This window comes from Quercus robur, chromosome 10, assembly GCF_932294415.1.
Source record: "Quercus robur chromosome 10, dhQueRobu3.1, whole genome shotgun sequence".
Classification (NCBI taxonomy): Eukaryota; Viridiplantae; Streptophyta; class Magnoliopsida; order Fagales; family Fagaceae; genus Quercus; species Quercus robur.
Window position 1 is genome coordinate 46,962,987 of NC_065543.1, and position 26,010 is coordinate 46,988,996.

General features: G+C 38.0%; 1 protein-coding gene across 1 annotated transcript in view; it reads left to right on the plus strand.

Annotated features, from left to right (window-relative positions):
- The window catches only part of LOC126703145 (uncharacterized), a 213,850-nt gene that overhangs the window by 175,169 nt on the left and 12,671 nt on the right, over nucleotides 1-26,010 (plus strand). The gene's annotated exons all lie outside the window — the stretch shown is intronic.

Consider the following 26,010-nt stretch of genomic DNA (forward strand, 5'->3'; position numbering starts at 1 on the left):
AGCAGCAACTCTGATAGACTCATTGACGTCTAACACAAGTTTCCATATACATGGTGATGATGGGATCATTGCCTCTAATGACAAAACTGAAGATCTTTGTCCAAAAGCTGAAGAGGTTTCTAGGGACATTGTTGTGACAACATTAGGGACGAGGCTCGACTTAGCTCCACAAAGTTCAATGCAGAGTTTGTCCCATTCAACTAGACCAAGTCATATTCCCTCTAAGAGATCAGATACCACAGCAACTTTAGTGGATTCCTTGACGTCCAGCATAAGTTTCCACTCACATGGTGATGATGGGATCATTGCCTTTGATGACAAAACAGAAGATCTTTGTCCAAAAGCTGAAAAGGTTTCTGGGGACAATGTTGTGAGAATGCTCGACTCAGCTCCACAAAGTTCAGTGTGAAGTACGTCCAGTTCAACTAGACCAAGTCATATTCCCTTAAAGAGATAAGATACTGCAGCAACTTTACTGTATTCTTTGCGTCCAGCACAAGTTTTCATACACATGGTGATGATGGGATCATTGCCTTCGATGATGAAACTAAAGATCTTTGTCCAAAAGCAGAAAAGGTTTCTGGGGACAATGTTGTGAGAACATTAGAGGCAATGCTCGACTCAGCTCCACAAAGTTTAGTGCGAAGTACGTCCCGTTCAACTAGACCAAGTCATATTTCAAAGAGATCAGATACCGCAACAACTCTAGTGGATTCCTTGACATCTAGCACAAGTTTATATACATATGGTGATGATGGGATCATTGTCTCTGATGACGAAATTGAAGATCTTTGTCCACAAGCTGAAGAGGTTCCTAGGGACAATGTTGTGAGAACATCAGGGACGAGACTTGACTTAGCTCCACAAAGTTCAATGCAAAGTACATCCTATTCAACTAGACCAAGTCATATTCCCTCAAAGAGATCAAATGCCGTAGCAACTCTAGTGGATTCCTTGACGTCCAGCACAAGTTTTCATACACATTGTGATGATGGGATCATTGCCTTCAATGTAGAAACTGGAGATCTTTGTCCAAAAGCTAAAGAGGTTTCTAGGGACAATGTTGTGAGAATATCAGAGACGAGGCTCAACTCAACTCCACCAAGTTCAATGCAAAGTACGTCCCATTCAACTAGTCCAAGTCATATTCCCTCAAAAAGATCAAATACCGCAACAACTATGGTGGATTCCTTGACGTCCAACACAAGTTTTGATTCACATGGTGATGATGGGATCATTGCCTCTGATGACAAAATTGAAGATCTTTGTTTGAAAGCTAGAGAAGTTTCTAGGGAAAATGTTGTGAGAACATCAGAGACGAGGCTCGACTCAACTCCACGAAGTTCAATGCAAAGTACGTCCCTATCTACTAGACCAAATCATATTCCCTCAAAGAGATCAGATACTGTAGCAACTCTAGTGGATTCCTTAACGTCCAGCACAAGTTTTCATACACATGGTGATGATGGGATCATTGCCTTTGATGGAGAAACTAAAGAGCTTTCTCGAAAAGTTGAAGAGGTTTCTAGAGGTAGTGTTGTGAGAACATTAGGGACAAGGCTCGACTTAACCCCACTAAGTTCAACTCGAAGTACATCCTGTTCAACTCAACCAAGTCCTATTCCCTCTACAAGATCACTCACCGTAGCAACTTTGGCAAGCTCCTTGACGTCTAGCTCTAGTGTTCATCCACATGGTGGTGATGGGATCATTGCCTCTGATGACAAAACTGAAGAGGTTTATCCAAAAGCTGAAGATCTACAGGTTTTTGGGGGCATTGTTCATACAAATTCAGAAGCACCTTTTAACCAAAAGCTATTTAGGAAACTCAGATTATACCACACATTGCTCGAGTCCTTAAGACGCGTTGTGCTAGGGACTATGACTGGTGTCTATAAGGACCACTGGCTTTCTGAGATTCCAACTATAATATTGCTATGCATCACTTCTTTTCAGCTCTTATTCCTTATTCTTAATAAGCCATTTATTAATAAGGCAATTCAGTTGGTTGAGATCATTTCAGTTTTTAGTATGTGTATTTGCTATTTGTTTAGTTCTCTTGGAGAGTCCGTCTGCAGCCCAGGATGAGACTATAGTTGGAGTGTTCATGCTTATAATTTTCCTATTGGGATTTTTACCACAAATAATGAATCAATGGTATGCTCTCCAAAGACAAATAAAGCAATTGGACTCTAAAAAGAAGTGTTTCCTAACTGGTTTGAAGATAGTTTCAATAGGATTAGCTTTGCTTTTCATCTCACTGGATTTTTTGGAAAGTGAGTTCCCAGGAATTTTTGGGGATGGTGACCAAGGGCCGGAAGAGGATAATGTCAATATTGATGACCAAGGAAAGGAAGAGACTAATGACACTGGTGACCAAGCAAAGGAAGAGACTAATGACAATGATGACGAAGGGGAGGAAGAGACTAACAGAAGGAACTCTGGGAGTAGTAATAGAAGGAACTCTAAGAGAGGGAACTGGAATAGGAACTTTGGGAGTAAGAACTCGGGAACAACTATGCCAGAAAAATCCTGGTTAAACCAACTACTAGAATTGGTAAAGGTTGTTACGAACTGTATGGGATTGCCTAAGATAATTTGAAGATGGTAGCCAGCAACGTGACCTGTTAGAGTTGTTATTTATTTATTTATTTTTTTTTTTTTGAGAATCAACATAGTGCCTTTTATTCAATGAATACCATCAAAGTTTGCTAAAAATACAAGAATGAAACTGTGATGGAACATCCTCCATCCACACACTATAATCTAAAACAATTAAAGCAAAACATGCTAAAACATAAACAACCATATTACCCTCTCTCTTAACATGAGAGTAGTGTAATTTACCAAAAATCTAGCCATAACAACTCCAATCCCTAATTTTTGCTCCCTACTGAATAGTGCACCATCAAAATTGACCTTTACCATGTCCAAGATAGGAGCTCTCCAATGAACTCGGATCGGTGTGAATTGTGGTAGAGAAGGTTGCTGCACTGCCTGGAATTTCATTAGGAGTTCTTTGGCCATGTTTGTGAGCTAATTTGGACTGCAACAAGGTTGGTTAGTTCTGACTCAATTCCGGTGTGTCCAAATTTTCCAAACCATGACCGAGAACAAAGTGATTTTCTCATCCATGAAAGCAACACCCTGGCCCTTAATATCTCGGATTACAATGCCTACACCCACATAATTTTGTTCTCAAAAAATAGCATCGTCAAAGTTCACCTTTAGGATTGGCCATGGAGGTGGTTTCCAGATGGCACGGTGTGGAGGCTGATTGGACTGGTCCAGCTCATTACCCTTCATTGCTATTGTTGTGATTTTTTCCTTGTCTGGAATATCAGCCATAAGAGTTGGGTTGCGTGTGTATTGTAAAGTTGAAATTTTCGGGGCTGTGTGAGTAAATTCCATGATGGGTGACTCAACTGGCTTGCACGTGCTCCTGGTATTATGATGAGCCTTCTGTTTTTGGGCTGAATCAAAATACTAGTAAAGAGCATTAGTTGTATCTCCTTTCATAGACGGAAGCTCATTAAACTGGTTTAGGTCAGCATCAATTTCATTTATTTGAATATCAAATAAATTTGCCATTGGTAACTAAATAGGAAATAAATCCTCCTCCAAATCCGTTACACCCTCATTGGTACACGGTTTCCTTGAATTATGGGACTCAACTTGAGACAGCTAGCTCGGCAAAGAATTCTGATTCGAATGAATGACTGGAACCGTGTGTAACACTTCTCTCAATTCACTAACTGTTGTAACGTGCCCAACGGTTACAATTATTGCTCGGTCTCCTTCAGATTCCCTGCTCGCCTGAACCTTCTCCGGTCCGCCGTCCAATGCTTCTTTGCCCGTCACTTCCAAGGCCATTCTTACTGTGTGAAACGCTTTCCTTGTCCAAGGTTTCTTATTCTCATAGAATCCTGGCACATAAACAACCACTTTTTCATGCACCGGGTCTAGAATTGCCTTCAATGAGGAGTAGAATTGCTGGTGTTCCAGAGTCACAGTGCCTTTGCTCTGTAACCATAGCTTGCAGATGTTCGCCTGAAACTCTGCTACCTGACCGACCTCCATACCTGGTTCCCTTATTGCTGATTTCCACCTTGCATCACGAAAGGCTTTCCATGTGAGTGGAAAATTCCTTTCGTAAAAACCAGGCACAATAGGTTCAAGCGTAAAAACCATATCCAACTGTATGGCTAAATTCCTATATATTAGTCGACGTAGAAAATGTAGTAGACTCCTCACAAAAAGAAAAAAGTTTCCCCATCCCCCCAACAAATAAACCCCACAAGCTCCATGGATACACTTGATATCCATAGAAAGACAAAAACATAAACAAGACAAGCCCAAAATAGAACTCTCCTTCATGTAGAAGGGACAAACAACTTCTACTGTTGAAGAGAAGGAGGAAAATATTAGGTGTTATCTTAGACTCTTAGTTGCTTAGTTGTTATATCAGAAGCGTATAAGGCTTTTATAAATGCCTGTGAACAATAATATTATACTTGTCGCAAACCCACGCGATGCGTGGGAATATATTATTACTTTGAAATCGTGGTATGATGTATAATATGTTCTCTCTAAAAATAAAAAATAAAAAATTCTAAAATTATTTTTCATTTATCCATCTTTACATATATATCATTTTAATATTTTAGGTATGTTTGATTGAAATTATTTCTTTTTGAGGTGGTCCATATTTTCTAAATTACATTATGGTACATTGTGTTTTCTTTTTTTTCTTACAACTAAATTCTTTAAGTTTTTTACTCAAAAAAAAAAATTCTTTAAGTTTCAAATATGTTATTCAAATTTCTCATTTCTTAAATAAGATATCATGATAATCAAAACTCATCACAAAATTACACCTAATATTACTCAAATAGTTGAGAAACACATTCAAATACATAGTGAGATTGTATTTTAATATAAATTCTAATTTTCAATTTCAAAATAACTAAGTATTATGTCAAACAAAAATCAAACAAAAGCTATGAGAGGGAGAGAGAAGGCTTGTGATGGAGAACTCAAAAACACACATAAAATTGTATATTAACCCAAAATAGTGTTACAAAAAAATATAATGATTCATCAACCTAAAGTTAAGTTGCAAGAAAGAATAAATAATCGAGAAAGAGAATAATCGCCTTTTTTGGGAGAGACTTGAATTGGATAAATTTATAGAAAATAAAAATGAGAAGAAGAATAGTCAAAATAAAAGATATAGTCACACCAAATTATTCAAGTCATGTTATGTAATTGAATAAGATTATATTCTTATATTCTATCTTTATAATGCAATATGATAGCTATAAGGACTCAATTTGTAACGACCCAAAATGATGTTGGGTTCGCCCGTAAAAAAGGCCCAAACAATATCACTTATAGAGCGTGGGTTTGAAAGGCTAAGTCTTAGTCACCGGACAGTAGTTCGGATTGGCTCCGGTCAGTGAATCTCGTCCGAGGAGTTTGGGGAGCTCTATGCTCTTCTTATTCTCCTTGTTTCTAGGACACCATGGCTGGGAGGACGGATTGTCCCCCCCTTTTCTCACACTGCCTCTCTTATCCTTTTATACGGGCATTTACCCTCTTACCAGCGTCCACGTGTAAGCTCAATTTCCTAGAACTTAAGACTTGTCCCGTCAGCCCATACCTAGAGTGGTTGGGGGTAGGTTGCAAAAGCTGAGAGTATGGTCCTGTCAGGTGTAGAATGCTTTATTGCAGTACTGGCAGCCTTTTACTTGTGCTGTTTCCGCACTGTGATCACTCTTCCTTTTAGGGGTATTTATGGCATGCCGAACAGGAGCTCGTCCTCGGCCATTTCCTTAGACCATCCCTGACTCTCATGGTGAGTCCTCGGCCCTGTATCTCCTCGGCACAGGCCTTGGGCCTTAACATGAAATGGGCTGGGGTCATAAACTCTCTGGCCCCACAATAGCCCCTCAAAATCCTGCTGTCCAACCTCTTGGTCGGAGAGGAGGGTTTTGGTGATGCCACGTCTTTATTGCGGTCTGCTTAGCTCTGCCCTTCATCAATGCGGGTGTCTCTTCATCTATCTAGGAAACACGCCGGACTACGAAACATTCCTCTGAATTCATTCACGATGCGCTCCTGCCGTTTCAGTGTTCGCGACGCGTCTTTAATGATTTCCCTTTACGAGACCATTTAAATCCGACGGTTATTGACGGCGTGGGGAAGTGGAGTGGGTATATTCTCGTTTACAGATTTTCTTGGAAATTTGGATAGATTAAATGCCTCCCATTTTGCCCTTCATATAAGAAGAAAGGCAAGAGGTTACTTCTCTTACACAGAGACCTTTTAATCCTTTTAAAGTCCGAAACCCTTAGCCTCCCCCAGAGTTTCCCTTATCCGCTCACTTACACCTTGAATTGTGATATGTTTGAGATAAGAGCGGGAATGAAGAGACCATACCCTTCCCAGAAACGCCATGTTCTTCCGAAACCCAAAATGGCTCGGTCTGGGCAGGGATGGCAGAGACTCAAGATACCTCTCATCCTTCCTTCAACCAAAATCCGAAGTAGGGGCTCGTCGCGTCAAACTTTTGGTGCGACTGAGCTAGGGTCACCCATTATCAGTACCAGCCACTCTCTTATGAGCATAGCTAACATGGCACCAGCGTGTTAGGAGTCAGGACTGATGCAGAGACAAAGTGTACCTGCTTCTTCCTCTCTTCCTTCACTGGTGCCTCCTTTTGCCTCGCCTTCTTCTTCTTTCCCATCACCAAATCCATCCTGGTGCTTTTCCTTCTTCCTCTTCTTCTCCTCTTCCACCAAGGGAGGTCTTCCTCTTAGTATGGGTGCTACTGGGGCAGAATTTGGAAAAACTTCGGAGCAGAGCTTAAAAAGGCTTCTGGTTGTTGTTGTTGTTGTTGTTGTTGTTGTTTTTTTTTTTTTTTTTTTTTTTTATCATTGTTTTTGCAATTCGTTTTCTATATAGACTTGTTTAAGCCCTTCATTGTACATTGTAATACCTCTTTATATTAATAAAAGTCAACATTGCTTTATTTTGTATATTCTACTTCTTCTTTCTGAAATGGTCATGCCGTGAATAGACGTACTACCATATGAACTTTTTTTTTTTTTTTTAAATATTCTGAACGATGCTTAGGGCCGAAATCCCAGTTAATAAAAAGACCTTGCTCTGCGCTTATTAAAACTATGCGGCACAATAATGCCGACTTGAACAAATGATATTTAGAAAAAACCTTTGTTTGGGAGAAAGATGTAATTCTGTACTTATCGGGCTATTCGGCTTGATAATGCCGACCTGAGAAAGCGGTACATACCCCAAAATAGCCGAGATGACAGCTGAATGCTCGGTGCGGTGTAGGAGGTAACCATTCGAGGATGGGTGGTTAAAAGGTGGACCGTCCACGTGGGCCACCAAGTACTTAGAGTGTTTCGTCGCCTTCCTAATGGCTTTTGTAGCCTTGGTCCTTTTTTGGTATCCAATCCGAGGACCGAGGTACGATCATCCTGAGCTCAAACACTCGTTTGCATCAATTTCCTTTAGAGCTAAGGCTTTGAGGACAGATCGAGATCTTCATTATGCCTAGGACTTAATCTGACTTTTAGTAAATGATCTTCCTGTAGGTCTGAGTAACCTAACATTCCTCTTAAGTAGTTGGTTTCCCCATGGGTTTGAGTCCGAGGACCATGCAATACGTTGGTTCTGTCCAAAACTTGATTTTTTAAGTAGTTGGTTTCCCCATAGGTTTGAGTCCGAGGACCATGCAATACCTTGGTTCTGTCCAAAACTCGATTTTTAAGTAGTTAGGGGAGTTAACCCCTCGACTATGGCATGGGACCTTGGTTTAGGGGGATTAGCTCCTCGGCCAAGCCCCTATAACCATCCGTGCTGCTGACACTACGAATCGCAGCCCCTAGTGAAGAAACGCAGCTCCTAGTGGAACTTTACGCTAGAACACTACAACCGGCTGTTGGAAATGATAGGAGGACTGTCTCAACCCACCACCTGTGCCAACACACAAGCCTTTCCCATAGACGGTGCCAATTGTAACGACTCAATTTGTAACGACCCAAAATGATGTTGGGTTCGCCCGTAAAAAAGGCCCAAACAATATCACTTATAGAGCGAGGGTTTGAAAGACTAGGTCTTGGTCACCGGATGGTAGTTCGGATTGGCTCTGGTCAGTGAATCTCGTCCAAGGAGTCTGGGGAGCTCTATGCTCTTCTTATTCTCCTTGTTTCTAGGACACCATAGCTGGGAGGACGGATTCTCCCCTCCTTTTCTCACACTGCCTCTCTTATCCTTTTATATGAGCATTTACTCTCTTACCAGCGTCCACGTGTAAGCTCAATTTCCTTTGACTTAAGACTTGTCCCATCAGCCCATACCTAGAGTGGTTGGGGGTAGGTTGCAAAAGCTGAAGAGTATGGTCCTGTCAGGTGCGGAATGCTTTATTGCAGTACTGGCAGCCTTTTACTTGTGCTGTTTCCGCACTGTGATCACTCTTCCTTTTAGGGGCATTTATGGCATGTTGAGCAGAAGCTCGTCCTCGGCCATTTCCTTAGACCGTCCCTGACTCTCATGGTGAGTCCTCGGCCCTGTATCTCCTCGGCGCAAGCCTTGGGCCTTAACATGAAATGGTCTGGGGTCATAAACTCTCTGGCCCCACAATAGCATTTGACAATAATAATAAAAAAAAAAAAAAAAAAAAATTTACTTGAAAACACAAAACCAAAAAGTTTGGAGCATGAAATTCAATTCAATCCTATTTATTTTTTGTAGTGGTATGCATCAACTTAAAGTAGAGTTTTAAAGAACACACAAATTCATCAACCTAAAGTAAAGATATAAAACATAAAAAAAATTTAAAAAAATCCACACAAAAAAGAAAAAAATATCTGTGAGAGAGAGAGAGAGAGAGAGAGAGAGAGAGAGAGAGAGAGAGAGAGGGAGAGAGAGAGAGGGAGAATAATAGTAGAGTTCTAAAGAACATGGAAATTCATCAATATAAAGTAAAGATACAAATTTTTTTTAAAAAAAAAAAACTACCAAAAGAAAAGAAATACACGATAAAGAGAGAGAGTAAAAACCTTTTTGTATGATAAAATATGTATAGAGTGAAAGAGATTAGCAAATTTATAGTAAGAGGATGGGGATATGAATAGCCAAAATAAAAGGAAGATGAAGGGATAAAGGAAAAGTTATATTAATGTTAATAGTAGTGGAGAGATGAAAATGTAAAAGGGATTAGGAAACGTTGGAGAAAATGTAACCATTAACTACAAAATTAATAAATAAATAAATTAAAAGTCAAAAAATAAAAAGAGAAATGATTGAAAATAAGTATGCGATATGACCGCTGACATGGCTCAACGAGGCGTAGCAACAATAAATGTTACGCTTCAACTTTTAGATATATATAGATATAGATTATCTTAATAATTGTGAGAAAAATCAAGCTTATATATGCTTGTTAAGAGGTCCCCGTAACCCCTTGATGCATAACCATAAAGAAAATTTCTAACATTTACTTACTTTCCATATTTACTTTTGAAGCTTGGGCTAATGCAACATAGGTTCTAAGTTTGAAACCAATCAACTTGGTCCCTAAACTAGTAAACCCAACTTTTTTTTTTCTTTTTTTCCAGAATGAGTAAACCCGACTTGGATCCCAAAATGTTACTCATTTTCTCTACTCTCTCATAGTGATTAGGGATCAAGCGATGGTAGAGCCAGGAATTTAGGTCAAAGGGAACACGATTAAAAGACAAGATTGAAAGTAAAAAACTAATCTAAAAAAATTAATCAATATCAATAACAAAAATAATGTAATTGTCATACGGAATCTAACATAAAATGTAAATTTTAATTTATTTTTTCACACCTAGCTTAATTTACTCAATTGCCTTCGACGATTTTTCATATTTTGAAATCGCTGCATAATTTCTTCACACTCAATAATCTTAAATGTATCTTTCTCAATGTATGTAACTAAGCAATCATTCGTCTATTGATCTTCCATTGAATACTTTTAAAAACTCAACTTGAATGTTTTTAAAAACTCAACTGAAACTCTAAGGTACAAACTGTATCAAGAGAATTTTTTTATTTTTTTATTTTTATGGTAGGTGTCAGGCATGCTTTATATTATATATACAATTTTTTTTTCAGAGTTCTATTAGTATTTGGCTACTGTGATTCCTATTCCGTATAGCAGTAGGTTTTTTTTTTTTTTTAATCATTACTAGGTGGAACCCAGAGTCTTATATTAGAATTATAATAGGAATTTTTTTTTTTTTTCAGAGTTCTATTAGTATTAGGGTGAGTTTGGTTCAGCTTTTTGAAAAAGTGCATAATGAAAAAGTGGAGTTTTCAAAAAGTGCATAATGAAAAAGTGTTTTTTCAAAAGCTGAGTGTTTAGTAAAAGCTGTTAAAAAGTGTTTTTTGAAAAGGCTGAGTGTTTGGCTAAAACACTTATAAAAGTGGCAGTTTGAAAGATAAATTACCAAAAAGGACAATGTATATAAAAGAGTTTATTTCATACTTAAATCAATATTGTGAAATTATTTTTTTCTCACCAATATTAGCTAATAATAACCTACCACTTAAGATTTATTGTAAAAGTATTGTGATAATTTATATTGATTTTAATTTGAACGTGCTATTATAATTATTTTTTTTCAATTTCTAAACAAATTATTTTTTTCTCACCAATATTAACTAATAATAACATACCACTTAAAATTTATTGTGAAAATATTGTAACAGTATTTGTGGGGCCCAAGAGTCTATGGGCCCGGCTCGCTCACTTATAGGGAGTCCACAGGCCCCCAAACTAAAGGAGGCCAGGGCCCAAGCCCAAAAGTAGTGAGCTCGATATGGCTCAAAGACACGTCCGAGGACCACTTCGTCCTCGGAAAGCCCAGAACCCCACTGACGAAAATGGGATACAGGCGAGCTTGAGAGGTCAGAAAATATCTCATGGAAATAGTCCTTAATACCCTTCCTTGACATGACACTGCCCCTAACAGAGCCGGGATCTTAGGCTTTATGGATCATCTCCAGCTAATTTGGGACTAGACTGATGGGACAGATATCTGTCCCGGAAAGATCGACCCTACGCGTGGACGAAGGACAACTAACGTAGGCTAGTATAAAAGAGAATGTTATGTGACCAAAGGAGGGACTCCCATCTGGCTTCTGGAGAAAGACTTGATGAAAGTGAGGGTCTGGATAAGACACGCCGGACATCACCTAAAATCCCACCGATGGGTGACCGGGAACAGCGCCCTCACGCCTCGGATCATATCCGAGGAGCCAAATCCTCCTAGATACAAGACTGAAGGGCCTGAATATCCAGCCCGAAGCTCTTCCTCATGTCGGTATGCCTGTAGTCCGGCCCGAGATGCCGCCCCGCGACCCAACGCTGGCCTTTTGTTAAGCCCACTCTCTACAAATATCATTGTGGGGGATTTTCCTTGCGCGAGCCCAACAACGTTGATGGGCCGCTGAAGATTTTGTGTCCCTACAATTGGCGCCGTCTGTGGGAAAGGGCTTGCGCGTTGGCACGGGTGGCGCACGAGTCAGCTCTCCAGCAAACAGAGGCTCACGGGTTTTTCCCATTCCCGGCGACGTACGATTGTTACTCCGCCATGAGCCACCGCTAGGAGCTGCGCCGTGCACTGCCAACGGAGTGGACAGCTCTAGGGGCTTGCGGCCTCGAGCCAACTCTTCCCTCTCTGGTCTAGGGGCTGACCTTCAAGGAATAAGTCAGTATAGAGAAAAGACTATCAACAACGAAGAACTCTTATAAGTAATGGACAGAACCAAGGCCTTGCATGGTCCTCGGACCCAAGCCTGTGGGGAAACCAAGTACAAAGAGGACATCTTATAAGTAATGGACAGAACCAAGGCCTTGCATGGTCCTCGGACCCAAGCCTGTGGGGAAACCAAGTACAACGAAGAACTCTTACAAGTAATGGACAGAACCAAGGCCTTGCATGGTCCTCGGACCCAAGCCTGTGGGGAAACCAAGTACAAAGAGGACATCTTATAAGTAATGGACAGAACCAAGGCCTTGCATGGTCCTCGGACCCAAGCCTGTGGGGAAACCAAGTACAACGAAGAACTCTTATAAGTAATGGATAGAACCAAGGCCTTGCATGGTCCTCGGACCCAAGCCTGTGGGGAAACCAAGTACAACGAGGAACTCTTACAAGTAACGGACAGAACCAGGGCCTTGCATGGTCCTCGGACCGAAGCCTATGGGGAAACCGAATACAAGAAAGCGTCATCGGAGTCCCCTATGTCCCAGTCAATTGCTCAGATGGATTGCTTAGAAATCATCAGCCTTGGACGATATTCATGCGCTCATCACAGAATATACAACTGATATCTCGGTCAGTTTCCTAAGTTCGATTTATTACAAATTATCGATATAATGCCTGATAGTGCTGGTAGATGAGAGTTGGTTAGATTATACTTCAAAATAGCTTTGTTACAAATATTTTCAAAACAACACATACATAGAGCACATTCGTTCACAAAGTGGTATTGCCCAATAGATCAACGCTTAAAACATGTAAGTCAATTTCCATTTTTATTACAACGAAGAAATAGTACAGAGTACAATGAAAAGCTGGAATCAGCCTACGTCAAAGCTTACTACAGAAGCAAGAAAAAGAAAAATACAAGAAAGCTGGAGAAAGCCGAGGAGGTATGTCGGAGGAAAGGTTGGCTACAGCTCCGAGACCTTATTCTTCCCCCGCGCTCCTACATGCCCATAACTCAGGCAGCCAAAGAAACCCAACTTGAGCCTGGCACCGTTGAAGGAAAGATGCAGGGAGTGGGAAACTGAGGGGCTTTCTCTAAATATTCGCCTGCTGCTAAGCAGAGGCGCTGATGGCGGAGAATCTTTCTTCTGACATACCGAAGTGCTGGCATGAACAGAGCCTGCTTCGGATTTTGACTAAAAGAGGGAGAGACGCCGTTCCCCCTCGGTGGAGATGGAGTACTCTTCTGAACTTGTGCTTCCTGTGCCCATACCTTACTGTTATAAGCCTCATGAGGACACGGCGCTTCTGCGGCGGAGAAGGTTCTTTCTTCCCAACCCTCGCTTTCCACATGTTATGCCAAGAAAGGAGAGCTACGGATATGGGGAGCCTGATATGAGAGAAAAATAAAAGGATGGGTGTATATATAAAGCAACCCTCTCTCCCTCCTATTTATTTGAAAAGACAAGATGATGGCAGTCAACTCACGCGGTGTCCCAAGGAGCACTACGGACAAAGTGGTTTTGGCTCAACTTCCAACGTCAACTGCAGTCTAGAGACTCAAGAAGCCTCGTGAAGGCGCGCCTCGATCCTTGGGGCGTCAGAGAGGTACTACGTGGCCAGAAGTTGCAGAAATATCTCTTAACCCGCGGATTCATTGAATTCGCGGCCCAAGCCCGCTTTGCGTGAAGGCCCAGGGACACCCTGTTTAGCACCTCGGGAAATGCTCAAGCTAAAAGGGAAAACCAAGCACTGATGCAGACATTGGTCTTGGACAGAACCCAAGGCTTGCATGGTCCTCGGACTCAAGCTAAAAGGGAAAACCAAGCACTGATGCAGACATTGGTCTTGGACAGAACCCAAGGCTTGCATGGTCCTCGGACTCAAGCTAAAAGGGAAAACCAAGCACTGATGCGGACATTGGTCTTGGACAGAACCCAAGGCTTGCATGGTCCTCGGACTCAAGCTAAAAGGGAAAACCAAGCACTGATGCGGACATTGATCTTGGACAGAACCTGAGGCTTGCATGGTCCTCGGACTCAAGCTAAAAGGGAAAACCAAGTACTGACGTAGACACAAGTCTCGAACTGAACCTAAGGCTTGCATGGTCCTCGGACTCAAGTTAAAAAGGGAAAACCAAGTACCAATACGGACACAAGTCTCGGATTCAAGCCTAAGAGAAAAGTCAAGTACATAAGACAAAACGCATAAGTCTTGAACAGAACCCAGATTTTGCAAAGTCCTCGGACTCAGGCTTCTTGGGAAATCAACTGCCCGAATGAAGAAATTTCTCGGTTTAAATACTGGAAAAGGTTAAGGCTCGCGTATCATGGAGATGGCGGAATAACCTAATGATCGTCAACCTAAGGAGGCCATTCACCCGGTGGGTAATATGTCCTCGGACAAGTACTTCCTACACCTTATCGAGCATTCAACACACATCACGGCTAACTTTAAGATAAGTCTCATTCTTCACTGGTCGGATTGTTATGTTGAATAGTAATCTCTTTAAAGTTATCGTGGCATCTTTTTATTAAGGATTACTTTGGTCTTAGTCATTATTGATTCAAATGCTATACTATTATGCCGAACAGCGCTTTTATGCTTATTAAAATATATAAACAAGACACAAGAAGTAGAATAACAATAACTTTTATTAATATAACAAATGGTTACAACATACAAGGAAGGGCTTAAACAAGCCTATACAAAAAATGAACTGCTAAAACAATAACAATATCCGTAATACAAGTAAATAAACCATCAGGTGTCCTCTGAATTCGCCTTCAAAGTCTTTCTGAAATCTATGCCTCAGTACTGCTCATATCAGGAGAAGATCCTTATACAAAAATAATGAAGGAGAAGGAAGACGAATTGGGAGACATGGAAGCACTTCAGCAAGCTCTTGTTACTGAAGAATGCAAGGGAAAAAGAAGATGGAGGACATGAGCGGGAAGGAGGAGAAGAAGAGTGAAGCAATGAAAAGAAAGTAAAAGGAGCAAAAGAGGGAGAAGGGGAGCCTTATTAGGTATGCTCGTGAGAGAGCGGATGGAGATGACAAGGGAGGTTTCCGACTCAGTCACACCAGAAGTGGGGTATGACGAGTCCCTGCTTCGGATTCTGGCTAAAAGAATGGGGAGGCAAATCTTAAGCCTCCGCCATCCTTGCCCAGACCGAGCCATCTCGAGTTTTGCTGGGATATGGCGTTTCTGGGAAAGGAAGGATTTGTTCATGGTGGATTACTATGAGATAAGTATTATAGAAGGAGGAGTAACGGGATGGAGAAAGTGGATTCAGGGAAGAACGCGAAGAACTCAGATATGAAGAAGTCACCCTGTGTCTTCTCTCTTTATATAGGGGACGAAGAAGAGGGTATGTGACACATTCAAATCCCCAGGGAAATCCAGAGTATAACGCGTCGCTTCGTTCTCCCACACCATCAGTAACCGCTACATCCAGAAGGTCTCGTAAATGGTAAAAGATTAAAGGCACGTTGCAGATAACCACGCGGCATAACGGCAACGTACGTAAATCTGGGAAAAACGGCTCGTAGACCGGCGCATTCCTCGGGGAGGTGAAGAGTCACCAACGTTGATCAAGGGCCGAATTAAATGAGCCGCAGTTAAGGCTCGGAGTTACCGAAACCCACCTCTCCAACCAGGACGTTGGACAGCAGGGTTTCGAGGGGTTATTGTGGGGCCCAAGAGTCTATGGGCCCGGCTCGCTCACTTATAGGGAGTCCACAGGCCCCCAAACTAAAGGAGGCCAGGGCCCAAGCCCAAAAGTAGTGAGCTCGATATGGCTCAAAGACACGTCCGAGGACCACTTCGTCCTCGGAAAGCCCAGAACCCCACTGACGAAAATGGGATACAGGCGAGCTTGAGAGGTCAGAAAATATCTCATGGAAATAGTCCTTAATACCCTTCCTTGACATGACACTGCCCCTAACAGAGCCGGGATCTTAGGCTTTATGGATCATCTCCAGCTAATTTGGGACTAGACTGATGGGACAGATATCTGTCCCGGAAAGATCGACCCTACGCGTGGACGAAGGACAACTAACGTAGGCTAGTATAAAAGAGAATGTTATGTGACCAAAGGAGGGACTCCCATCTGGCTTCTGGAGAAAGACTTGATGAAAGTGAGGGTCTGGATAAGACACGCCGGACATCACCTAAAATCCCACCGATGGGTGACCGGGAACAGCGCCCTCACGCCTCGGATCATATCCGAGGAGCCAAATCCTCCTAGATACAAGACTGAAGGGCCTGAATATCCAGCCCGAAGCTCTTCCTCATGTCGGTATGCCTGTAGTCCGGCCCGAGATGCCGCCCCGCGACCCAACGCTGGCCTTTTGTTAAGCCCACTCTCTACAAATATCATTGTGGGGGATTTTCCTTGCGCGAGCCCAACAACGTTGATGGGCCGCTGAAGATTTTGTGTCCCTACAGTATTTCTGATCAATTTTAATTTCTTATTCTTTATTTTATGTTTCCCTTATTTTATTTTATTTTTTTATCCATATTTCTTTCTTTTTTTCCCTCTTTTTTTCTCCACCACACACGTACCCTCCATTTTTTTTCTTTATTTCCTTATTTCCTCTCTTTCCCTGCCACTTCCTCCACACACGTGCCCCTACTTTTTTTTTCTTTATTTCCTTATTTCTCCCTTCCACTTCACACTCCACTCCACTCCAGAATCTTCCACACACTTTAAACCCCTCTCATCCCTCAAGCCGGCTCAAGGTCTCTGCATCTCTTTTTTTTTTTTTTTTTTTTTTTTTTGACACTTCAAAAGCTAATGATGATGATGAAGAAGTCTCTGCATCTCTGCATCTCTTTTTTCGTCCTTTTTCTTTATTTCCTTATTTTGTCTTTCCTTCTTTATTCTTTTTTTTTTTTTCACACTCCAGAGAAGAAGATGATGATGATGATGAAGATGATTGAAACATAAGGATTTTGGGATTTTGGGTTTTTTTTTTCTATGGATTTTGGGTTGATTTTGAGTTGGGTTTGGGATGGGTTTTCCGGATTTGAGTTGATTTTAAGTTGCTTTTGTGTTGATTTTGAGTTATTTTTGGTTTGGTTTTGTTGATTCTGTGTTCGGAATATCAAAGGTTGAAATGGGTTTTGTTGATTGTGGGGGTAGACCGGTGAAGAAGCAGAGGAAGACGAAGAGGAAGAAGAAAAGGAAGACGAAGAAAAAAGAGACAGATGAGAGATGAGGGGTGTGAGAGAAATAGCTGGGTATTTCGGTCTTTTTGGTTATTGCAACGGTAATATACAAAACGCGCATAGCGCGTTTTGATTTATGGACCCCTGAGGGTCCATATTCCTTCCGCGTTTTGCCTTCAGTTTTTTATAAAAGTTCAAAACGCAACTTTTATAAAAAAGCTGCGTTTATGAGCTTACCAAACGCAAAAGTTGGTTGAGCTTTTTTGAAAACGCCCTTTTTGGGCTCAAAAAGTGGAACCAAACAGACACTTAGGCTGCTGAGTTCTGATTCCTACCGTGTAGCAGTAGGTTGTTCTTCTTCTTTGTTTTTTTTTTTTTTTTAGGTGGATAAATTTTAAAGTTCAGGTGAGGCACCTGCCCCCTCTCCCTCCGCCCCTGCGATCAAGTGAGCCAATACCCCACATGGAAAAAAATGTGCAGCTCCCGGCCCAGGGGTCATAACAAGGAGCCAAAAATATGATCTCTCTGCCTTTGGTTCAACGACGTTGATCGCTCTACTTCACCTTCTTTAAGCTTGAGCTCTCAAATGATATTGGTTTGAGCTTGTTGACAACGCCACATTCTCCAAACAGGACTGAACAGTTATTATATATGTTATTTTATATTTTATATTAAAAAACAGCCTGTCTTCAAAATTGACCCTTTCAATCATCTTCTAAATTCTAATTACATTCACGTTTTTATATGTTGTGCACAGTACCCAACTAATGAAATTATTTAGTCAGATATTCCATTATGGGCTGTTATAAGTTGGCTTTTGACTCTTTGTAGGAAGAACTATGGTAGAGCCAATGTGAAGTTGGCTCTATTTTATGATTGGCTATTCATTGATGAAAGAGTGGATAATATTATTAACATTGAGCCTGAAATGCTGTTGATGGTATATTCCACTCCCAAATACATTGATATGACCCTTCTCAAATTTTTGTTCCTTCTGGCGGACAACTAATGATGTACGACATATTGATATTCTAGAAGTTAAGGGTGTCTCATCAGCTTTCACTGTACTTCTCAGAAAGGAGTGATTCAATCAATGGATGTTTTGGCCAATTGTGGTGCACTTTCTCCTGCTGTAAGGGAGAGACTTGGGAGTAATTTTATGGTATTTTCATAGCACAATCAAAGACACTCTCTTATTTACTGTAAGATTTACTTATTAAATTTAGGATGGTCAATAAAAAGCACCGAGACTTAGAAGGTTTTTGTCAAGTCTGAAAATGACAGTTTCTAAAGAATTTCAGCCAGCCAATGCTCCTAGTCACCTTTTGACACCTTTGGGCTTGTCAAATTCATGTTGTATGGAAAGTGGAAACTGAAACACCCATCACCAAAAGGGCAATTTACTGATTTTACATTTTGCTTACGTGTGCATTTGGTTTCAAATTAAAAATTAGTTTATTTTACTATTCAATTTATTTTTCTACTATTTATGGGCTTTACTGTACTTTTTAATACTATTCATAAATCTCACCGTACTATTTCAACTAACTTTACTTTTATTTACAGTACTTTCAACAAAAAGTTTTCAATTTCAACAAAATAAACGAATTCTAAATAGACTCTACTGTTAGAACATATGTGATTTGATATTAGGAATATATGTCAATTTAGAATTAGTTAATCCTTTGACAAAACACACTTTACTTGTAATTGGATAGATTTAGGATGTGTTTAATACTTCAAGAAACAAGGTTTCAAGTTTTAGTGTTAAAGCCATATAAATCTGTCCAAGAAACGAGTGAAGAAGTGCTGGATTTTAAAACTCAACAGCTAGTATCTATCGAGATTTAAAAAGCTACTGAAGTCTGATGCTCGACAGCTAGCTCGATAGATATCCTATCTATTGAGATTTATGAAATTCAGTTTTTCAAAGCTAATTTTCATCAAATCCATGTGTATATGTTGGGGTTTTCTTTTCTCACAACCCTAAACATATATAAGGATTATTTTAAGGGTTGTCAAAGGTTGTGCAAGTGTGAAGCAAAGTTTTATTCATGTAAATTGTGATCGAAGACAGAATTTGCCCTAGTTCATCTTTCTCTTGAAGAAACTGCTGTGTTTGTACACCGTAGGGTTTTGTGACCAAGAAACTTCGTGATTTTCATCATGTGATGAACTGAAGAACTTTGCAGCCTATATCTTTCTCAAGTTGGTGATTAAGTCGTGTATTAGAATCTGCACATCTATTAGCTAGTCACGTATTAGGAGCGGTGCATTAAAATGAGAGATTGTCACTACAGAACAAGTTCAATTGGGTATTGGGATAAGGGTTCAACTGTAAGTTGGTATAAGGTACTGGGATTCCTTTACTTGTAACCACTTGTTGTGATAATAGTGAATTCTCGAGAGTGGTGACCTTAAAATCACCTAGTGGGATTTTTGTCATGTAGGTTTTCCTCATTCGTAAACAAGCCACCATGTCAATTTAATTTCCACTGCATTTAGTTAATTAGTGATTTGTTTGTACTACCACGCGTATTGCATGTTTATTGAATTAATTAATTAACTTGGTTAATTAATTTGTTAGTTCATCATAAAGGGTTAATACATTCTTGGCATATCATCTACATCTATAAAATTGAAGTGGTTTCACTATTTTTAGGAAGGGGGAAAAATATAAGATGTGATGGTACAATGTTTATTTCTCAAAACAACACAACAAACCTTAATCTAAAACAACGATGTTTATATCATACACATAGAATTCACAATGGCCTAAAAATTGGCCTAAACCTAAGAAAATTTCTCGTTAAAAACCGTAACATTTTTATATTAGGTCGGATCATAATCCAGATCAAATACAAACTAACTAGCCCACCACTTACACCATCATATGTAATAGGCCTTCAGATGTTGAAGGAGTTATTATATTCATTTGTGAATCTCAATAATCGAAAAAACAATGTGTGCATGGCACTATTCTGGGCTCAGTTACTGGCTGGTCATGGCCCATGCTTGGCCTTTGCCTCATATAGCCATTAGATTTCGATCCATTTGGTCTCTAGCAGTATTTATTACACAAAGAGCAATACCAGTATCACAACATTTTACACAACTTTTGCTACAGTTTGCCATGTGATGAGTTGTGAATGGTAGAGATTTAGACTCATATGGATCCACAATTTTTTTTTCACCACTCATAATTTATCACGAGACGAGTTATGACAAAAATTTTGTTAAATGTTGTGGTACTAACATTACTTTTAGAGCATTAGCATCAGGCATTCTAAAAAAAAAAAAATGCTATTTTGACATATTAAAAAAATTACTTTATCTATTTTAACACATCACTTTACAATACACTCTACATCACATATTCTATTCTTGTTTCACTTTATTTAAATAATCTTAATTTATTTTTTCTTTACTTTTTTTAATTCTTTTTTATGCTTTATTTTTTGTTCTCAAAGTTGGGTGAAGAGATAAAGGAGAGAGAATCTTTCAATAATTATTAATTAATCTCAAGTTACCAACGGTACTAAAGAGAGAAATTTTTGAATAAAAAAATAGTTAAATATTTATACAACATCTGCCCATATCATCCTATTATTAGAATCTCACTGTAGCAAATGCCAAATTTATTTGGCATATGACATATCTCGTGAATGTATTTTTTTTTTTTAACAAAGTTTAGCTACAAAATTGATTGTAGTCTTAGGCTACAAACTCACTCAATTTCTTTTTATTGGAGGTGAATTTTAACAAATCCACCATTGGATTACATCTTCCTCTTATATCCTCCATGTTTGTAAAATTTCAAGAAAATTAAAGATCAATAGCTATGTCATCAATAAATTTTTAAATTGCAAGTTTTTGTAATTTAAAATTATGCATAAAATATAAGATTATAGATTATATAGTAAATAATATCTGATTGACACAAAAATTGACATGTGTATTAAGAACATAAAATACATGTAATTCAATGGTTAGATTTTCAAAATCTACAGTAATATTTATTTTATTGAGTGAGTTTGTAGCATAAGGTTACAACCAATTTTATAACTAAATTTTGTCTTTTTTTTTTTATGTCTAGTCTGCTAAATATAAAAATTTAGCATTTAGCATACCTGATGTTAGTTCTTTTATACAAAACTTACTTTACACAATATTACACACACCCAAAAGGTATTTAAAATTGTAATTCAAGTCATGATTTCTAGTTTAAAAATCACAATTTCAATTTTTTTTTATTTTTTTTATTTTTGTGTTTATATAAAATTATGTAAAATAACATCTATACAACAAGAATAACACTTTGGTTTAAACTTAGCTTTAGCCTAGTGGAACCTCTTAAATAGGTTGTTCGTAGCTCGCTTTTCAATTGGGTGTCTTCTGCCAGGAAACAGAGGCCATTACTAACAAGTCAACATTCAATGGGCTTGTGGACCATCTTTCTAGGAGGGTACAATTTTTTCCACGACGCTTCTTTTTTTAATAATTTTTTTTTTATTAAAGGAGAACGAATACTATAGAAATATTAGAAATTATCGTTGACGACGTTGAGCTACGGAAGTCTTCAAACCGATGGAGATGGCTAGTGTTATTAATTCATGATACTAACTTTTTCTCATTGTGCTTTGTGCACATTGAGCATGTCACTTCAAGACCACTTTCACAGTTTCACCTACTACCATTTGTAAGATTCATTGAACCAGTGGACTTCTAATTTAAGCATGGAAGTCTTTATTTACTTACTTATTTAATGTAAAACTACTGTACTTCTTTAATAGAAGAGAGTAGTATATCTTGAGCCAAAACAGTCAATCATACGATACAAGGGACTTCTAACAAGACTACAAAAGATTCTTTTCCCAAAAAAAAGAATCAATATAAAAAATAAAATAAAAACAAAAGATTCTTTTCCCAAAAAAAAGAATCAATATAAAAAATAAAATAAAAACAAAAGATTCTTTTCCGTTTTGGAAGAATCAATATAAAAAAATTCGTTCACTTTACAATTATTGTCCTTTTGCTTTTTGAAAATTCTAGGTTTACAATGTGGGTCTTTTTAAATTATCAGTGGCAAGTGCCTAATGGTGATGGAAAATTCTAGGTTTATATATATATTGATAATCATGGCTACCATATATAAAATAACCAGAAAAGTAGCTTTTAACTACTTCTTTTGTCGTCATTTTTACCTTCTTTTTCACGGGTTTTATGGTGGAGGTAAAAAAAAATTAAATTATTAACTTGTTTTAAGTTTGATACTTCTATGAAAGTGCGCCAACATTGACCTCGTCATTTAAAAATTTTTGAGTTGTTTGAGTCCATACTTCTATGAAAGTGCACCTATAGTGACCTCGCCATTTAAAACCTATCAATGATGATCAGATGGTCCCTCTCTTGATAAAATTATTGACAAGGTGGGATGGAGCATGAAAATAACAACAAAAGGAGCCTATGTTCTTTGCAGTTTACATCTCTGCTACATGGTTTAACTTGTAAATTATGAATTTTGAACGAGAAAATGAGCATTTGCTCATTTCGCCAAAACTTTTCAACAAAATACCCCATATTTGGTACTATTTAGGAAAATGCCCTTATTTTGAAACTTCTTTGTAGTTTACAACTCTGCTACATGGTTTAACTTGTGAATTATGAATTTTAAAGGAGAAAATGGGCATTTTCCCCTTTTGCCAAAACTTTTCATCAAAATGTCCCATATCTGAAATTATTTAAGGAAATGCCTTTGTTTTAAAACTCGATTTTTGAACAATTAAGTTATAGCGAATTGAAAATTAAAAAAAAAAAAAAAAAAAATTATGGAACTCAAGTTCAGGGAACTCGAGTTCCATGTGAAGTACTCAAGTTCATGGAACTTGAGTTCCTTGAAAAAATTTAGGTGGAACTCAAGTTCCATGAACTCGAATACTTCACATGTAACTCGAGTTCCAAAAAAAAAAAAATTCTAAGCCCACGTTCACTATAACTCAATATTCCAAAAATCGAGTTTTATATTTGAAACTCAATTTTTAGAAAATCAAGTTTCAAATCAGAGGCATTTCCCTAATTAGTTTCAGACATAGGATATTTTATTGGAAAGTTTGTGAGAAATGGGTAAAAGCCCATTTTGGCCAAATTTTGAAAGTTTGAGAAATTAATTGGAAATGTAAATAACAACAAACAAGGATTGATCTCTGAAATATAGTTGGAAGATTTTCTTTTCTTTTCTTTTCTTTACTTTTTGATCCCTCAAGCATTATGTGTAAGCATTCTTTGTTCTATTGATTAAAATGCCAATGGTTTAGTTGATTCATAGAGCAAGTGAGATTAGCTAAGCCAAGAAAGTTCTTGAAATCATGTATAGCAACTTTCCCGTTTATTGATTTTTGTACAATCTTGATAAGAATGGACTATTTGTTAGGTTCTAAAGTCTTAGGATTTTATGTATTTAGAACTCTAATTTGTTTAGTTGGCAAACCATGATCAAAACAATGTGTTTAAAAGTGTTTCAGTCGTGTTTAAAAGTGTTTCAGTCTTGCTCAAAGTTGTGATTATATGTAAAGTTGGAATCGAGTTAAAGCAGGAAAGCATTGTGCCTTTCGGCCTGGCTCGATCGATCGAAGCTCGGGCAGAATGATTTTCTGCAGATTTTTCCAACTCAGCCCTAAGTGTTTTAAAACGTTTTTAGGGTTTCTTATTTGTCCTAAGTATAAAAGGCAAACCCTAGCCATGTTTTAGTGTTGCTCATAATTGTGGTTTGTGTAAATCTCTTGTGAGATCTAAAGGAGCTCTCCTTTACACAAACTTAGGGTTTTCAAGGAGAAGATTTATCTACGCCTTGATAATCAATTCAGTTGCTGCCATTGAAGCTTAAAGAAAACACAAGCGGGTGTGCTCATCAAATAACCCAAAATTTCTTTGCAAATCCCACAACAATAGAATCTCCAAAATTATCTTTATAAACTCATCAAATAACCCAAAAACCTTAACAAACTACTCCCAAAATTTCTTTGCAAATCCCACAACAATAGAACAGCAAGCACAACCTAAATGAATGAGGGGTTGCTTGCCATGGTTGTTTAGATAACTCCAACCACCGTGTCCAAGGTAAAAACTCAAAACCAATATGGGTTTGTAGCTTTGTCAAAACACTCCATGGTTGTTTAGATAGCTCCAATCTGTCACCACAAGGTTCGATTTGCCACCATAAGGTCTACAATGCTAATCTGCCATAGCTTTGACAGTTGTGAAAACTCCAAATATGGGTTAGTAAAATCTTGGGAGAGAAAGAAGTGGAGTAGAAATAAGGAGAGAGAAGAAGAAGTGGATGATGAGCATTAGTGAATATGAAAAGTGAGGTATTACGTCCACAACAGTTTTACAACAAATCATAGGTGGTTAGTTGTTATTAGTTCAAATTTGAACCTAACACTAAGATTACTTTTTTGCCTCAACAATAATAACCAGTAACAATTTGCTACTTAAGATTTGTTATGAAAATGTTGTGAAAATGTTATGGATATATCATTTCTCACATGAAAATTTGAGAGATACTACAAAATATTTATTGTTGATTTTATTTCAATTCAAATAAAAATTGAGAAATTATATTTTTTGTTTTGTTTTAATTAAGATAATTTTTTTAATATTATTTAATTGGTCACGTCAACATTTAATGTGCCAACAGTATATTCCGTTTGCTACGTAAGATATTTTCATTAGTGAGATGATAGTAGGGATCAAAATGGAACGCGTTTTTCATTTTAAGGACTAAAAGAGATAAAATAAAAATGTAATAACCAAAATAGAAATAGATCAAAATATAGGACCAAAAGTGCATTTATGCAGGCTTGATCAAATTTTACAATCCCAAGATACGTTTTTGATAATCACAATCCCAAGAAATTTAATTAAACTTCTAGTGATTTGTTTTATATTTAATGTTCTAAGCATGTTATGTCATGTAGAGTTAATCCACTAATCAGTCAGTCTTATCTCATTTTCTTTTTGTTTTTTTGCTCAAAAAAGAAAAAGAAAAAGAATCTTATCTCATTTTCAAGTTTCAACAGTGTGTTGGTGGAAATACGAATTAAGTTGGATACTGCTGTGAGCCACTTAAGTAATGGAAAGTGTTTACACACGTGTGTACTAATTGTCTATAGCCAAGAACACCACTAAATGCTTCTTTCCTATCTTTTACATGTCTGTTTAGAAAAATTTGCTAAACAACATAATTTTTTGAAAATTTTGCTAAATAGCATATGGTCAAACTTATTTAGTTATGCAGCATGTTTTCAAACTTGAGTTCTAATGAAACTTGAATTTACCAAACTCAAGTTCCAAGTACTCCCTCCGTCCCACTTTGTTTGTCCTGTTTAAAAAGTCAAACTTTTTAAGGGAATATCATTTATTACATTGTCTACCTTTTAAAAATGTATAAGTTTCCAAAACTACCTTTAAATAAATTTATCAAAAAATTGAATTAATAAATTAATAGGGGTATAATAGGAATATTAGTAAATTAATTATTTTTATTTTTAGAAATAGGACAATATTTTGGGACATGCCAAAATGGAATAAAGGGCAAACAAAGTGGGACGGAGGGAGTATTATGTTTGATCAGATTACCATAAAGCGTGGAACTTGGGTTTGATAAACTTAAGTTTCATTGAAACTCGAGTTTAATAAACTCAAATTTGACAAACTCAAGTTCCAAAAAATATGTTAACATAACTAAAAAAGTTTGACCTAGCGCCTTTTTCTAATTTTTTCCTAAAATTATACTATTTGGAAAAAAAAAGGCCTGTCTGTCTTCCCTCTTCATTTTATATTGAGTCTATTGACAGATCCTTGACCTCTCTCTCTCTCTCTCTATGAAAGCTTTTAACTTGCAGTTGTATTAGCTCGTACAAAAATTGTATTAGCTCGTACAAAAATTAATGCCTAATTTAGTATAACAACCTATTTTTTCTTATTTTACATATTTTCTTTTCAAAATTCCTTGCATTATATTACATATTTACACTATATTTCATTGCAACATCAATTTTCTTGAT